The sequence below is a fragment of the Myotis nattereri genome (genome assembly GCF_964212035.1).
Source record: "Myotis nattereri genome assembly, chromosome: 4".
NCBI lineage: Eukaryota > Metazoa > Chordata > Mammalia > Chiroptera > Vespertilionidae > Myotis > Myotis nattereri.
In genome coordinates, this window is record NC_138079.1 from 74,395,952 (window position 1) to 74,412,414 (window position 16,463).

Here is a 16,463-nt window from a genome sequence, read left to right on the forward strand (position 1 = left end):
GGGACACCCTGTATATTTTGGGGGCCACCATTCAACCCACTATACTTGCAAAACACATATTAGAGAACATTCTCATGTAGGAAACACATACACATCCATCATTAATAAGGTGATATACAGGAAGGTCATAAGCTGGGACTTATATAACATTTTTGAGGAATTAACTACAACTTCACCTCCTTCTTGCCCACTGATCTCCAACACAACAATGAACCAATGCAGTGGTGGTTGAAAAATACCAATGGATGGTTTTAAGGCCACTTAATGGCTGTCTTTGAAGCAGCCATTATTTTATCTGTTGCTGTGCCTCACCCACAAGATTGGGCTCACTTGTCCCAACCCCTTCTAAGTTCACTTTGTTCTTTTTGCAGTTCATTTTGCTGACCCTATGTGGGCACAAATTCTTAACACACTGCCTGTTCTTGTAGAACTTCCCCTCCCACGCTCAGCCATTTCATGGGGGTGATTTCCATCACACTGCGTTTTCAGTGAAGAAAATATCTGCAATTTCTGCAACTGTATCTAGGCTCATGTTGCTGCAGTTCCATAAGCAAGGAATAATAATAATAGGACAATATGCACTAAGTTTGTTGAATATAGAACAAAGGAGGTTATACAACCTGCCTTGGTTCACACAGCAAATAACTGGTAGGAGCTAAGTTTTAGGTCCAGGTCTTTCTGACTTCAGAGCCCATGCATTTAGCCACTATGCTGTAAGGCTTCATTGGAAAAGAGCCACTTACACCAAGGATGGGCTTATGTCACCACTGTGTGCAACTTTAATAGGAACCTAACAGTAGGCAATCTCTGTGAGACCATCTGACTCTTCAAAATAGTATAGAGAATGAAAAATCATTTTATCCAAGGTATTAACTACTTGACTAAACAGTTTTGTAGAACTACTTCATGAATATAATTCTTGCTTTCTAGTAACAAAGGCTGTTTTTACCTTAAATTTTCAATGCTGTGCATGATGTATAATTCCTATAGGTGGTAGAGCATTAGCAATCACCTTGCTCAGTTAAAAAGGCATGAGAGAGAAGGCAGGAGAGAACAACGGGGAACGCAGCATGAGGAAGAGTCAAAGGCCCCAACATAAACAGCAAGAAAATTATAGAAATTGTACTACGCAGCCTAAAGACACAAAACATTTCATTTCCCTTTGCATAAAACTGGTCTGACCTTCACAGTTCTGAAATAACAGGAAATATTTCTCTGGTAACTGTACTGCATTTTAGGCAAGTAGTTAAGTGAATGCTCAGCTTGAATAAATGCAGTTAGAAATTGTTAGGGAAGATTTCTATGAGAGTACATGTTAAGCAGTAATATAAATTAAGTGCTTACAGCAAAATGAAATTCATAATGTGAAGGTCAAACCTGCCGAAGAGAGACTTCTAGGTAAACTATTGGGATGGAAACGGATTCCCATTTTGTTTTAATATTACCGTACGGCGGCTGGTGTGATGTGTTTCTGATGAGCGGGTCTTGTAGCATCATCTTGTGCTTGATTCGGCAGAAGTGTGCCTGACTTCTGCAGGACTATGAAAAATGACTGAATTCCCTCTTCCTGAATCTGAAATTAATGACTAGAAACATTATCAACAAGGTAGGTTGTAAAAAAAAATAGCATACGTACTTTATATAGAAATGGTTATATTTTCCCTTACATAAACACCAAAGATTTTATGGGATAGTTTAGGACAAATTTATATAATTTTAAACCACAGTATTAGCTAAAAACAACTGGTGGTGGTAAGAATCAGAGACTTATTTTTTTTCTTTTTTTACTCTCCTGCCTCATTCTTGAATTTTGAGGTATATTATCTAGGCTTTTGTTGCTCAGTGAGAAGACTGGCTGGGGCCATGAGAACCTATACCAGGACCAGAAGATTTCTAAAATCACATCTGGGCTGGTGGACCAGCCATCAAGTAACTCTCACCCTTTGCGGAATTTTGTATTTACTTAATCCTTACATTAATAAATATTTATTGAACCCAAACTATATGCCAGCTACACTTCTAGAGATGTAGAGATAAATGAAGCATAGTTACCGCCTTCCGGGCTGTTTAGAGAGGGTGGGCCTGGGGAACAAGCCGGCAGACCAGTTACAATTCAGAGTCCTATGGGAATGCTGAGGTGGTGAGCGACCAGCTGATTCCACTCAATCCAATTAGGCCAACCTGATGCCCGCAGCTGCCCTACCTTGGCTGCTTTACACCACAGTGTTGTGGCGTTTGAGGTATTTTTCCCAGACTTCCTTGTCTTGGACTTAAGAATGTTCCACAACAATAGCCAGAAGTGGCCCTGGGCTTTGGCCAGTGAGTATCAGCTGGCACCACCTCCGGCCAACGGCAAATTCAATTGCAGAGCAGTGGGGCACAGGAAGCTTCTTCCAAATGATCCAGTCTTTCTTTTTAATATATTTTATTGATTTCTTACAGAGAGGAAGGGAGAGGTTTAGAGAGTTAGAAACTTTGATGAGAGAGAAACATCGATCAGCTGCCTCCTGCACACTCCCCACTGGGTATGTGCCCGCAACCAAGGTACATGCCCTTGACTGGAATCGAACCCGGGACCCTTGAGTCTGCAGGCCGATGCTCTGTCCATTGAGCCAAACCGGGTAGGGAAGTGGTCGGCAAACTGTGGCTCGGCAAACCGCGGCTCGTGAGCCACATGAGGCTCTTTGGCCCCTTGAGTGTGGCTCTTCCACAAAATACCAACTTCTGCGCATGGGCCACAAAGTTTCAGTTGCACTGTATGTGCGCGCCTGCACGTGGTATTTTGTGGAAGAGCCACATTCAAGGGGCCAAAGAGCCGCATGTGGCTCACGAGCTGTGCTTTGCCGACCACGGGAGGGCAATCCAGTCTTTCTTGAGCCTCATGAAGAAGGACCCTCTGCAGGTTCCCTGAGGAAAGATGATTGGAACTTTGTTCAGTGTTTAAGCCAGCGATGCCAAGGTTTGTTGAGGGCCCAGCTTGCATGCATTCCAAGCGTGTTTATCTGACTAACTCAGTAATGGAACATCACCCCTGGAAAATAAAACATTTGTGGCCTGCAAAGTAGATGAATGCCATGTACCCAGTCCACAAACTGTTGGAAACCTTCGGGAGAGTCCTCTTGGGCAGGTTTGGGAATATGAACTGATTTGTACGCAGCAACTTAATTTCCTCCTTTTTGCTCACAATCCTTACTGATCTTTTGAGGGCTTTCTCATCGATTTAAAGACCTGCTATCGCATTTTGGGGAATCCAGAGATTTTGAGGAAAACAGCTGATGACTTTCTTAATAGAGTTGCGGTTGACGGATGCTTACCTTTGCTACACACCTTCTCAGATTGCCCTGACGGACATTATATTTAGTGCATCCAGAGCAGGAGTTACTAGGAAAAGTTATTTATCAGAAAGTCTAATACTGAAAGAAAACAGAACTTGCTTGTCACAGTAACTAGATATAATGAGAAGCATGAGAAATTTGGTTATATATATATTTATACACACACACACACACACACACACACATATATTGGGGAGATGTCACTCTGCTGGGCTTGCACTTAATTACAAAGAAGAGAAAAGGGTGTGAAGATGATGGTCATGTGTCAGAGACCCAAACACCAGGAGGCTGTGCTCCAAAGGAAGAGTGAACCAACGGAGACCTGGTCGGTTCTCTAACTATTTGAAATTGATATGTCAGTGCTAACAAATCAACAGAAGGAAGAAGCATACCTAGGACTTAAATGTATTTAAAAATGAAATAATGTGAATGCATCAAAATATAGTAAACTTTTCTATTTATTGAAAAGTTTTCCTTCAGAGCAGCTTTATGTGAAGCAAAACATCTTCAAAGGACCCAGAATAATCGCTGGTTTGGTTTTCCTCAATTAGTTAACTGAAAACATTTCCAATTTTTTTTTAAAAGAAGAAATCAAATGATCAAATAGGTATTCTTTAGTAGTAGTTGTCTAGATAAAAACCTTAATTTGCTTAAAGGTAAGTAGGTAGCAGATGTATGTTCAGTTTTATGATGAACCTATTAGATTACCTAAGTGAACACATAAAAATGTGTTAAAGTTACTAGGAATTTTTCAGATTAAGCATATTCAAGCAATTTAATTCACATTCAAAGGTGTGGATATAAAAACTAAATGCACAGACTGTAGCACCAAATTACTTGAATATGAATCATGGCTACCTTCACTTGGTGACAGTGGACAAGATACTAAGGCTCTCTGTACCCATTTCCCAAGGTGAAGATAGGGGAAATAATAATTCCTACTCCTCACAGGATTAATTAGAGTGCCTTTATATACTAAGTGTTCAATAAAGGTTGAATTGTTGGCCCCATTCACATCTAGACCATAAGGAAAAGTGTATTGTAAATGCAGTGTTCAGCTTTTTGTGCTGGGACATCTCTGCCTTACCCTTTAAGTAGCCGCCTCCTCCTCCACATACACCATTTGTGTCAGTTGTTCTAGAGGAAAAAGGGACATAATGTTCTCAGCTAATCTCACCCATGGGAACAGCCAACATACGCATTTTGAAAGTTCTTTTAGATATGATCAATCAACTCATAATGGTGTGAATATCGTGTAACCACTTTATTAGAGAGACTTAAAATAACAGCTTTTCTTGGTGAGTTATCCTTATTTTATTGGCTCAAGCACTCACCCCAAATCTGGTGGACCTACTTTAGTGGAAAGGTTAAAAGTGAATTTATTTTCAAATGGTAATTTTCAGAACTCATGATTAAGTATCTATAACTTTAATACTCACCTATTTATTTAGGTAACTTTAATACTTACCTATTTATTTAGGTAAATCGACCAAGATCACTTGTTCCTCTCTTTGAGCATTGTGCATATTGGCATATTCTTTTTTTTTTTTTAACATATTTTATTGATTTTTTACAGAGAGGAAGGGAGAGAGAATTAGAAACATCGATGAGAGAGAAACATCGATCATCTGCCTCCTGCACACCCCCCACTGGGGATGTGCCCACAACCAGGGTACATGCCCTTGACAGGAATTGAACCTGGGACCCTTCAGTCCGCAGGCTGATGCTCTATCCACTGAGCCAAACCAGTCAGGGCCATATTGGCATATTCTGCCAAGGTTTTTTTTCTTTGTCCAGTTTTGTGACATTCAGGGTCTCTCTTGAACTTGCCATCTCTGTGAAAAGTTTCCCGGCCTGTTTCCTGGTGGCTTCCTGTTTTCGCTCTAAGTTAGGACCTAGATTGTCCCCTCTAGTCATCACCTCCTCAATAGGAAGACCTGTCACACCCAAGTTAGTGGAAAATGATGTCTCTGGTTGTCTTTTGATTCTCTTAATGTTAGGAACAGCTCATAGTTTCCAGGAGTCTCACAGTTCTTCTAAGCCTCTTGGAATAAAATGGAGTACTTTTTCCTAGAGGACTATAGTACAGCTTTTGGGGGTCATCAAATCACGTTTGAAGAAGCATTGAAGCATATTGTGGAAGTTATGCAAACGTGAAAGGAAGCATATCAAACTCAATGGGTTGCCATCATCTCTTAGGTGAACTCCCCTTTCCTCTCTTTACCCTTGAGCCAGTCATGTGAAAGATAGCTTTTAAAAAATGAAAAAAAGGGAAGTAATGTTTTTCCAAAAGCAGCCCTGAAGCACTGCTATTGAAAGAAGTAATCTTCAAAAAAATTCAGAATAGGCTCATTCTCAGTTTCAAATGACTTATTAATAGAAACACCATGAAAATTTATTTTAAAAAATTGCTGGTGCTGTTGAATAAATGGTGAATGAGGCAGTGAGAGGTGTTGAAATTGGGCTATGATTTATTATAACTGTTTGTTGAATTTTGGTTTCCTGTTTTAGAAAGTGTACCTCCTACAGGCAGACGTGGGCTTCATCACCCTCACCGCGGATGAGGGAAGAACAGAGCAGTCTCCCATCTCCACAGGGACATTTGTTGAGTTCCCGGCTCTTCCTCGATCAGCAGTTTCAGGTCTGTTTGTTTACTGGCTTATCTTTTTTCTTTAAGCCTTTTGGAATCATACTTATAGAACAGATGATTTTCTCTTTTTGATCTAATTTGAGGGGATTAAATGTAAATTTTTTGCTCATTTGCATTTAGTGTTTTAACAAGCATTTTTTAATTTTAAAATTGCCATTTTTTATAATATGCTTTTAGTTTTTAGTCATTTTTATTTGCTATGTGGCCTGAGATGTTTATATTTTTCCATGTATTTATATATTTAAATCATGATTTAATGAATTATCACTTTAATGCTCAATGTCTATTTGACTTTTTTTCTAAGAGAGGTAGAGAGCCCTAACCGGTTTGGCTCAGTGGATAGAGCATCGACCTGCGGGCTGAAGGGTCCCAGGTTCGATTCTGGTCAAGGGCATGTACCTTGATTGCAGGCACATCCCCAGTAGGAGGTGTGCAGGAGGCAGCTGATCGATGTTTCTAACTCTCTATCTCTCTCCCTTCCTCTCTGTAAAAAAAGAAAAAAGAGCAGTAGAGAGAAATATGCTTTTTTTATCCTACTTCCTCTCATCACCAGAGGCAGATTATATTATTATTTCTAAATTGCTGTGATCTACAACATTTGTGCACTGTTCTACTTATAATGCCACAATTGAGCAGTGTCTTTACAGTGATTTCTCCATTCATCTCTAAGTGTATGGGATATCCTACCACAATAGTTGTTTCAAAGAAGAGCTCAAAGGAACTATCCTATCTATATATATAAAACCCTAATATGCAAATAGACCGAGTGGTGGAACAACCGAACAACTGGTCGCTATGACGTGCACTGACCACCAGGGGGTGCATGCGGAACATGGTGGACGTTGGCAGCAGGTGGCAGAGCGTGGAACATGGTAGGCATCTGCCGTGGTGGGATGGTGGAGCAGGTGAGTGGGGGCGCAAGGCCAAGGCAGGGCGATGGTTGCTGTCATCAGGGTGAGCCTCTGGTGGTTACTGAAAATTCTTTGCTCCCATGCACTGTGGTCCCACTGGGTGCTTACACCTGCTGCCAGTGCCAATCCCGCTCACATCCACTGCTGGCGCTTGGCACAGGCCCCGATTGCTTGGCACTGTCAGTGGGTGTGAGTGGCAGCTGCTGGCCTCGATTGCCCCTCAGGGTTTTTCCACCTCCCCCTGGTCCTAAGGGACAATCAGTGCCGGCAGCTGCCTCTTGTACCCGCTGCCGGTGATGGCCCGCTTGCACCCGCTGCTGGCGCTGGAGCCGCTGCTCACACCCGCTGCCAGGGCCCAGCACCAGTCCCAATTGCTCTGCACGACAGGGCTGGCACCATCAGTGTGTGGAAGCTGTGGCGGCAGTGGCAAGAGCGGGCTGCCAGCAGACAGAGGACTGGGCTGTGGCAGGAGGGGCCAGGCAGAGGTGCAGAGCATGGGCCGAGACCCGCTCCTGTGCCCACCACAGCCTGGAAGCCCACAGTTCCTTTTAAGGTGCACAAATTTGTGCACTGGGCCCCTAGTATAATATAAGACTAATATGCAAATCAATGGAACAGTGGAATGACTGGTTGCTATGATGTGCACTGACCACTAGGGGGCAGATGCTTGATGCAGAAGCTGCCCCCTGGTGGTCAGTGTGTTCCCACAGGAGGAGCACACTCAGCCAGAAGCTGGGTTCATAGCTGGCAAGTGCAGAGGCAGTGGTGGGAGAGTCTCTCGCCTCCTTAGCAGCACTAAGGATGTCAGCCATCCCCCCAAGGGCTCTTGGACAGCGAGAGGGTGCAAGCCAGGACGAGGGACCCCTCCCCCACTGAGTGCACGTATTTCGTGCACCAGGTCTCTAGTGTTTCATATTATGTAGCAAGTTTTATATTATCCATCAATTACTTTTATACTTGCAACTAGAGGCCCTGTGCACAAAAATTTGTGCACTCGGCGGGGGGGGGGGGGGGGGGGGGGCGGGGATCCCTCAGCCTGGTCTGTGCCCTCTCACAGTCTGGGACCCCTCGGGGGATGTCCACCTGCTGGCTTAGCCCACTCCCCAGGGGATTGGGCCTAAGCTGGCAGTTAGACATCCCTCTGGCACCCTGGCAGCCCTCGGGGAATGTCCACTTGCCAGCAGGGAGCAGGCCTAAGCTGCAGTCGGACATCCTTAGCACTGCTGAGGAGGCGGGAGAGGCTCCCACCACCACTGCTGTACTGGCAGCCATTAGCCTGGCTTGTGGCTGAGCAGAACTCCCCCTGTGGGAGCGCACTGACCAGCAGGGGGCAGCTCCTGCATTGAGCATCTGTCCCCTGGTGGTCAGTGTGAGTCATAGGGACCAGTCATTCCCAGTCATTCTGCTGTTAGGGTCAATTTGCATATTATCCTTTTATTATATAGGATAGAGGCCTGGTGCATGGGTGGGGGCTGGCTGGTTTGCTCTGAAGGGTGTCCTGGATCACGGTGGGGGTCCTGCTTGGATGCCTGGCCAGCCTGGGTGAGGGGCTAAAGGCCGTTTTCAGATTGGCCACACCCCCTTCAGGTGGGGAACCCCGCAGAAGTGCCTGGCCAGCCTGGGTGAGGGGCTGAGGGCCATTTTCAGGCTGGCCACACCCCTTTCAGGAGGGGAGTCCTGCTGGGGTGCCTGGCCAACCTGGGTGAGGGGCTGATGGCTGTTTGCAGGCTGGCCACAGCTCCCAGCTACTCAAGTTCCCAGTGGAGGCTGGCTGGAAGCAGGCATCTGGGATTTATTTATCTTCTATAATTGAAACTTTGTTGCCTTGAGTGGAGGCCACAGCAGGCCAGGGCAGGTGGGAAGCTTGGCTTCCTCCATCGCCGGGGCAACCAAGCCTCCTGCTTGCTCCAGCTCCATGGCTGCCGGCCACCATCTTGGTTTGGTTAATTTGTATATAGTCACTCTGATTGGCTGGTTTGTGTGGCTTGTGAGTGTAGCAGAGGTATGGTCAATTTGCATGTTTCTCTTTTATTAGATAAGATGATAACTTGTTCAGATTGAACATCCTTGGTTTATATTTTTCTTCCCTGAAGACTTGGTAGATATTGCTTTATTGCTTTCTACAGTGCTTTTTATAAAAGTCTGAGGTCAGCCAAATTTTATTCTTTGTTGTAGGGGAATTGATTCTTTCTTGTCCCACACTGAGTACTCTATCATTAATCTCCAGTGAGTTTCTCAGGTTATATGCTGATCATTCTATAACAACTTTTTCCTGCTCTGCATTGTACTCATTTTATCTGTACATGTGATTCTTCCTTTATTTCAGGGAAAATTTCTTTTATTCCATCTTTGAATATTCTTATGTTTCTTATTTAGCAATGTCAATTATACAAATGTTGGATGTCCTTTGGCTTCATAACAATAATTTTCTTTCAACTACTTTACAAATCTTTGTTCTTCTATACTTCTGTTTTTTTTTCTTTCTTTTCATAAATGGCTTGCTTCCCCTCCTCCCTTCCCCCCATTGATGGCTCTAATGTAACCTTCATTTATATAATAGTTTCATTTTTCTCTTCTATCCTTTAACTCTGATACATCACTTTTTATTATGTTTATTTTCTGATTTTTTCCTTGTGTCTTACTATGTCTTGTCTGAACTCTTGTTTTCAAGGGTTGTAATTTTTAAAATTCCTTTTATTTAAATAGTAATTTATTTTTTTTTTGGTCTGATTTATGTTGTAGACTTGTGAATTTTTTTTTTTTTTTAAATCTGCCCTCTACTCGCCCTATTCTTTTCTTTAGGTTTTTGGAACTATCTTCTTTATATACCTCAGCTGATTTTTTCCCCCTGATTATTTTTCAGCTACTAGAGGCCTAATGCATGAATTTGTGCATAGGTGGGGTCCTTTGAATGGCTGGTGATTGGGGCTGATTGGGGCTGGCTGGCCGCGGGGAAGGACTGCGGGAGGTTGGTCGGCCATGGGAGGTTGGCTGTGGAGGTTGGCTGTGGAGGTTGGCTGGCTGTGGGAGGTTGGTCGTGCACTGGTGGGGTCCCTGGCGTGGCCTGTGGAGATTGGGCTGAAACTGGCAGTCCAATGCTGCCTGCTGCTCCTGTCTGCCATTCCTGCTCATCCCAGCCCTGCTGCGCCTGCCGCAGACTCGTGTCTAGTCAGACCTGATTAGAAGAGGCTCTCACTGCAGCAGCACTTGCCAGCTGTGAGTCCTACATCTGGTGCCTGTTGGTCAGCTGAGTGGTGCTCCCTCTGTGGGAGCACACTAACCACCAGTAGGCAGCTCTTGCATTGAGCATCTCCCCCATGGTGGTCAGTGCACATCATAGCAATTGGTCAACCGGTTGTTTGGTCGTTTAGTCACTTAGGCTTTTATATATATAGACTAGAGGCCTGGTGCACAAAAATTAGTGCCCTCTCACAGCCTGGGACCCCTCGGGAGATAACGATCTGCTGGCTTAGGCCTGCTCCTGGGTGGCAGAGGGCAGGCCCAATCCCTAGGTGCAGCCCCTGGTCGGGCTCAGAGCAGGGCCAATGGGGGAGTTGGGGCGCCGCCCCCTGTCATGCACAGAGCAGGGCGGATCAGGAGGTTGAGATGCCACCCTCAGTTACGCTCAGGGTAGGGCCGATTGGGGGGTTGGGGCACCACCCCCTGTCACACTCAAGGCAGGGTCGATGGGGAGGTTGGGGCGCCACCCCCTGTCACGCATAGGGCCAATCAGGGGGTTGGGGCACTGCCTCCTGTCACTCACGGAGCAGGGCCCATCAGGGGGGTTGGGGCTCCATACCCTGTCATGCATAGAGCAGGGTTGATCAGGGGTTTGAGGAGCTCCCCCCTGTCACAGAGTAGGGCTGATAGGGGAGTTGGGGCACCACCCCCTGTCACATACAGAGCAGGGCGGATCAGGGGGTTGGGGCGCCGCACCCTGTCACACACAGAGCAGGGTCGATCAGGGGGTTGGGGTGCCGCACCCTGTCATACACAGAGCCGCAGGACAATCAGGGGGTTGGGGAGCTCCCCCCTATCAGGCACAGAGCAGGGCTGATCAGGGGTTTGGGGCTCATTCCCCTGTCACAAACAGAGCAGGGCGGATAGGGAGGTTGTGGCCTCGCCCCCTGTCACACACAGAGCTGCAGGGCGATCAGGGGGTTTGGGCGCTGCCCCCTGTCACGCTGATCCTGGTGCCAGGAGGCCTCGAGGTTCCGCTGATCCTGGTGCTGGGAGGCATATTACCCTTTTACTATATAGAATAGAAGCCTAGTGCATGGGTGGGGGCTGGCTGGTTTGCCCTGAGGGTGTTCTGGATCAGGGTGGGGGTCCCGCTTGGGTGCCTGGCCAGCCTGGGTGAGGAGATAATGGCTGTTTGCATCAGGTCACTCCCCCTTCAGGGTGGGGGTCCCCACTGGGGTGCCTGGCCAGTCTGGGTGAGGGGCTGAGGGCTGTTTTCAGGCTGGCGGGTGACTGAAGCTCCCAACCGCTCCTTTTTTTCTTTTTCTTTTTTTAATTCTGGGCCAGCTTTAGCTCTGAGGCTTGGCTCCAGCTCTTAGGCCTCGGCTGCTGAAAGCAGGTATCTGGTTTATTTGGGTTCTATAATCGAAACACTGTTTCAACTCCAGCTCTGAGATCCTGGCTGGCTGAAAGCAGGTTTCTGGGGCTTTGTTTAGCTTCTATATTTGTAATAATGTTTCAAACTGCAAGCTCAGAGGCCAGCAGCTGCAGGCGGGGAACGTTGGAGTCCTCCATCACTGATGCAAGCAAGCCTCATGTTTGCTTCAAGCTGCTTGGCTGCCAGCCACCATCTTGGCTGGCAGTTAATTTGCATATCGCCCTGATTAGCCAATGGGAAGGGTAGCGGACATACGGCTAATTACCATGTTTCTCTTTTATTAGATAGGATAATACACACCCATATTAGCTGTTTGATGGTGATCATCTAGAGGAGGGTTAAGTAGAGTGCAGCAGGGAGTTTGCATTTTAGACCATGGCTTTTGAACTTATTCTCACTAATATTCTACTAATAGACACATAAATCAACTCTGGGTTGAAGTCACAAATATGTTTGTGAGTGTGTGTGTGTGTGTGTGTGTGTGTGTGTGCAAGCATTCTCCTCCCTCTCTACCCTCCCTCCCTCCTTCCCTCCCTTCCTTCCTTCCTTCCTTCCTTCCTTCCTTCCTTCCTTCCTTCCTTCCTTCCTTCCTTCCTTCTATAGTGATTTTCCCGGCTTCTCTTTGCTGCTGATAATTCCTTTGCCACCCTGTTCCATCTGCAGCAGCTCTCTGGAACAGATGGCATGTCTATATGTTTCCTTATGTCACTTGGCAATACCTGACACTGTGGTATAAAGTAAAGTTTAGTGAGGGTTCCACAACTTCTGCATGAAACCCAATTGGCCATTCAAATGAAGAGTCATTTGTTTTGTCTTGGTGTATCCCACTTACTGTGATGAATGCTCACTCCACTTAGAGCTGCGCTGGCTTGTGTCTCTCATGGAGCGCCCCCCCCCCCCGCACCCCCCGCCCCCCGCCCCGACACCTTTGTATTATTTTCATTGCACTTGGCAGTGGTTATGGATGAGCATTGCAGTTGTTTCTTTATATGTTGTAGTTTAGTGTTATGTGATATGTTTGTTGTGCAGTCTATTGCTATGTAATACACCATCCCAAAACATAGTGACTTAAATTAACCACAATTTATCCCTTCTCCCAATTCTGTTGGTTCTCCCAGTCTTGCTGGTCTTGCCTGGGTTCATTCATGTGGCTGCAATCAGCTGGTGACTCAATTGTGATGGTTGAGGCAGCTGGGGTATCTGGGCATCTCTCACCATATGGTCTTTTATCCTGAATATCTTCATAGTATGGTGGTCTCAGTCATCCAAGAGGGTAAGAGGCTGCAAGACCTCTCCAGGCTGAAGCTAGAAAAGTCACATAACAATACTTCTGCTTCAGTCTGGTGGTCAAAGCAAGTCAGAAGCCCAATCCAGTTTCAAGGGGTGGCAAAGTCACTTTGTAATAGGTGTGCATCCAGTGATAGATGGAATCATTATCCCTGTCTCTGGGTAAACAGTCTAACACACTAAGGTTCATCTTCTGCTTTATGTTTCTTGACCTTTTTTATTTGGTTTCCTAGTAAAAAGAAGACTAGAAAACAATTTTACACTGTTGCCTTTACAGGAAGTCTGCTATCAGTTTTAATGGTGATGAATAATAAGAAAACTCATACTGTTATACCTTTTAAAATAAACTAGCTCCTTTTGTTTTTTGCTTATTAAAGACCACAGGCATCACTTCAGAAGTGTCTCTATTATTTGTGGTAAATAGCTCTCAATTTTAGTGCAAGGATTCTGAGACCTGAAATGAAAAGTGTATTCCAATTTGTGTAGTATAGGATAATGAATTTTGGACTGGAGGGCAGGAAGGCTGGCTTCTATTTCTGATTCTTATATAGCTTTGTGATCTTAAGAAAATCAGTTTACTTTTGTCTCTCATTTACTAAAATGATGTGGTTTTTAAGCTTTAAGGTGACAGAAATTACCTATGGAATTTGTAAAAAAAATCAAATTCCATTCCTTTCTCCCTTGAAATTCTGACCCAAAAGGTCCACAATGAAATCTAAGAATCTGATGCTTTATAACAACTTCATATGATTCTATTGCAGGTGGACTGCCACTTTGAGAAATACTTTATACCATAGGTTTTATAGGACATTGAAAAACCTTAGAGCCTGATCCTACTTTCAAAGTTGTATTAATTATGAAATGTATCTTTAAAATGTTTTTGCTCATTGAGCAATGATTAACTATTTAATTACCTTCATCACTTAGAACATCTTTGAGAATAAACATCTTAACTAGGGCTCAGTGCTTTCACATGTCATTATGTAAATGAAAAAAAAATTTCTCCTGAACATCATCAAAATGCGTGGATTTAAAAATATTGCCCATTTTTTATGGGCAAAGGACCTAGATAGACACCTTTCAAAAGAGGACATTCAGAAAGCCAAGAGACATATGAAAACATGCTCAAAGTCACTAATCATCCGAGAGATGCAAATCAAAACAACAATGAGGTACCATCTCACACCTGTCAGACTGGCTATCATCAACAAATCAACAAACGACAAGTGCTGGAGAGGATGTGGAGAAAAAGGAACACTTGTGCACTGCTGGTGGGAATGCAGACTGGTGCAGCCACTATGGAAGACAGTATGGAGTTTCCTTAAAAAACTGAAAATGGAACTCCCATTTGACCCTGTGATCCCACTTCTAGGAATATATCCCAAGAAACCAGAAACACCAATCAGAAAGGATATATGCACCCCTATGTTCATAGCAGCACAATTCACCATAGCTAAGATCTGGAAACAGCCTAAGTGCCCATCAGTAGATGAATGGATTAGAAAACTGTGGTACATCTACACAATGGAATACTATGCTGCTGTAAAAAGGAAGGAACTCTTACTATTTGCAACGGCATGGATGGAACTGGAGAGCATTATGCTAAGTGAAATAAGCCAGTCAATGAAGGAAAAATACCACATGATCTCACTCATTCATGGATAATAGAGACCATTATAAACTTTTGAACAATAATAGATACAGAGGCAGAGCTGCCTCAAACAGATTGTCAAACTGCAGCGGGAAGGCCGGGGAGGGTTGGGGGGCAGGAGGGAGGGGGGTAAGAGATCAACCTAAGGACTTGTATGCATGCATATAAGCGTAACCAATGGACATAAGACACTGGGGGATAGGGGAGGCTAGGGGACTGTCAAGGGCGGGGGGAAAAAAGGACACATATGTAATACCCTTTGTAATACTTTAAGCAATAATAAAAAAATATTGCCCATTTTTTGTAATTCTCACCTTTGTATAATACTTTTCTTCCTTACCATGCTAATGGGAATAAGTTGACATTACAATTAATTATAGAGATTTAAGGGCCAGTTTTTTAGTAAGTTAAAAACCTGATCTCCCAGTCTAATATGTAAAATATCAAGTAGTGTTATAGGGAAACCATTTCTCATAACTCAGATATGACCCATCTACTTCAAAGTTTATTCTGAGCAGTGAATAGTGAAAATTATTAGAACAAATTTGCACATATCAGGTGCTAAGATTATTAAATTTATTTTTTTTAACATTAGACAGTGGAGTTCAATGACTTTTAACATTAAATAGTTCAAGTTTAATGCAACCAACATATAACATTGCCATAGACAGGATTTGTGGTGAAGATATATATATATATATATATATATATATATATATATATATATATTTGATTTTTTACATAGAGGAAGGGAGAGGGACAGAGAGTTAGAAACATCGATGAGAAAGAAACACCGATCAGCTGCCTCCTGCACACTCTCCACTGGGGGATGTGCCTGCAACCAAGGTACATGCTCTTGACCGGAATCGAACCTGTGACCCCTGAGTCCGCAGGCCGATGCTCTATCCACTGAGCCAAACCGGTTAGGGCAAGGGGATATATTATTTAGCAATTAGCTACCCTGAACTAAAGAATATTCACTTGAAGAGCATTGTAGTTTTTTTGTTTTGTTTTAGTTTTGGTTGGCTTTTCAGGCCACATTTTTAGCTTGATTGATTTCAGGTTTTAAACATTGTTAGTAACTTAGTTGACAACTTTATTTTTTGTTATGGCAACTCTCCATTTGGCCACTTGATGGCAGCATTTGCTATGCGCTAACAATGAACTTCATTTTTCTCTAGGTTCAGCCTCGTTTAACATTGGTAGTGGAAAAGATTGATAGCAATGCAAATGTATTTATAACCACGAGAGATAGTCACCTTCCACCCCAATTAGCCTTTGCATTGATTTACTGAGGGAAAACATCTATTACTGAAAAAAGTCTTACAGATTAGTGTTGCATTATTTTGCTACAGTTGAAATATGTAGGAAAAGTGATCTCACAGAAGATACACTTTAATCTAACTAAAAATGTACTCATCCAATAATTTTTTAAAAAGATATATCATTAAGAATGCAGCTCTGGTTCAGAATACTGTACCACAATTTTCCCCATTAAAACCATATACTTAGTTATTTGAATATTTTCTAATAATGAGCTTGTGTCACATTTTAGATCTTTAAAAAGAGATTTATTCATGAGCTGTTGCTTGGATAAAGCCATTGATCTACCAGAAAAGAAAATTCCATTTCTGAGTTTCTTTGTGAGAATATAATTATGGCTGGAACAACAGTCATTTTTTTTTTTTTTTTTTTTTTTTAATGAAAAGGCTTACTGCCTCCCGAAATTCCTTTCTGCATCCCCTAAGAATGGAACTACAGATATGGCTTTCTTTCCTGCAGAGGAAAACCTCCAATAATGATTCTATAAACATCCTGGAAAGCCCTTTCCAGGGGTGGGCTCACTGAGAGAACTTCTGTTCGAGATTTACATGGAGCACAGATTGGTAGAGATTTACAAGAAAGTTATAATTGAGTACTTTTGGCTTGAAGGAAGGAAATAGTTTTTTTTTTGTTGTTTGTTTGTTTTTAACCATCCCCTATTTTCCCCTGGTCCCTTAGTTCTCTTAAA

The 16,463-nt window shown here is 43.6% G+C and overlaps 1 pseudogene across 1 annotated transcript; it reads left to right on the forward strand.

Moving 5' to 3' along the window:
- Positions 1–2,921: 2,921 nt before the first annotated feature.
- On the forward strand, positions 2,922–3,645 carry LOC308518074 (cyclin-H-like; annotated as a pseudogene). The gene has a single exon. The product of its transcript is annotated as a cyclin-H-like (transcript).
- Positions 3,646–16,463: the final 12,818 nt, after the last annotated feature.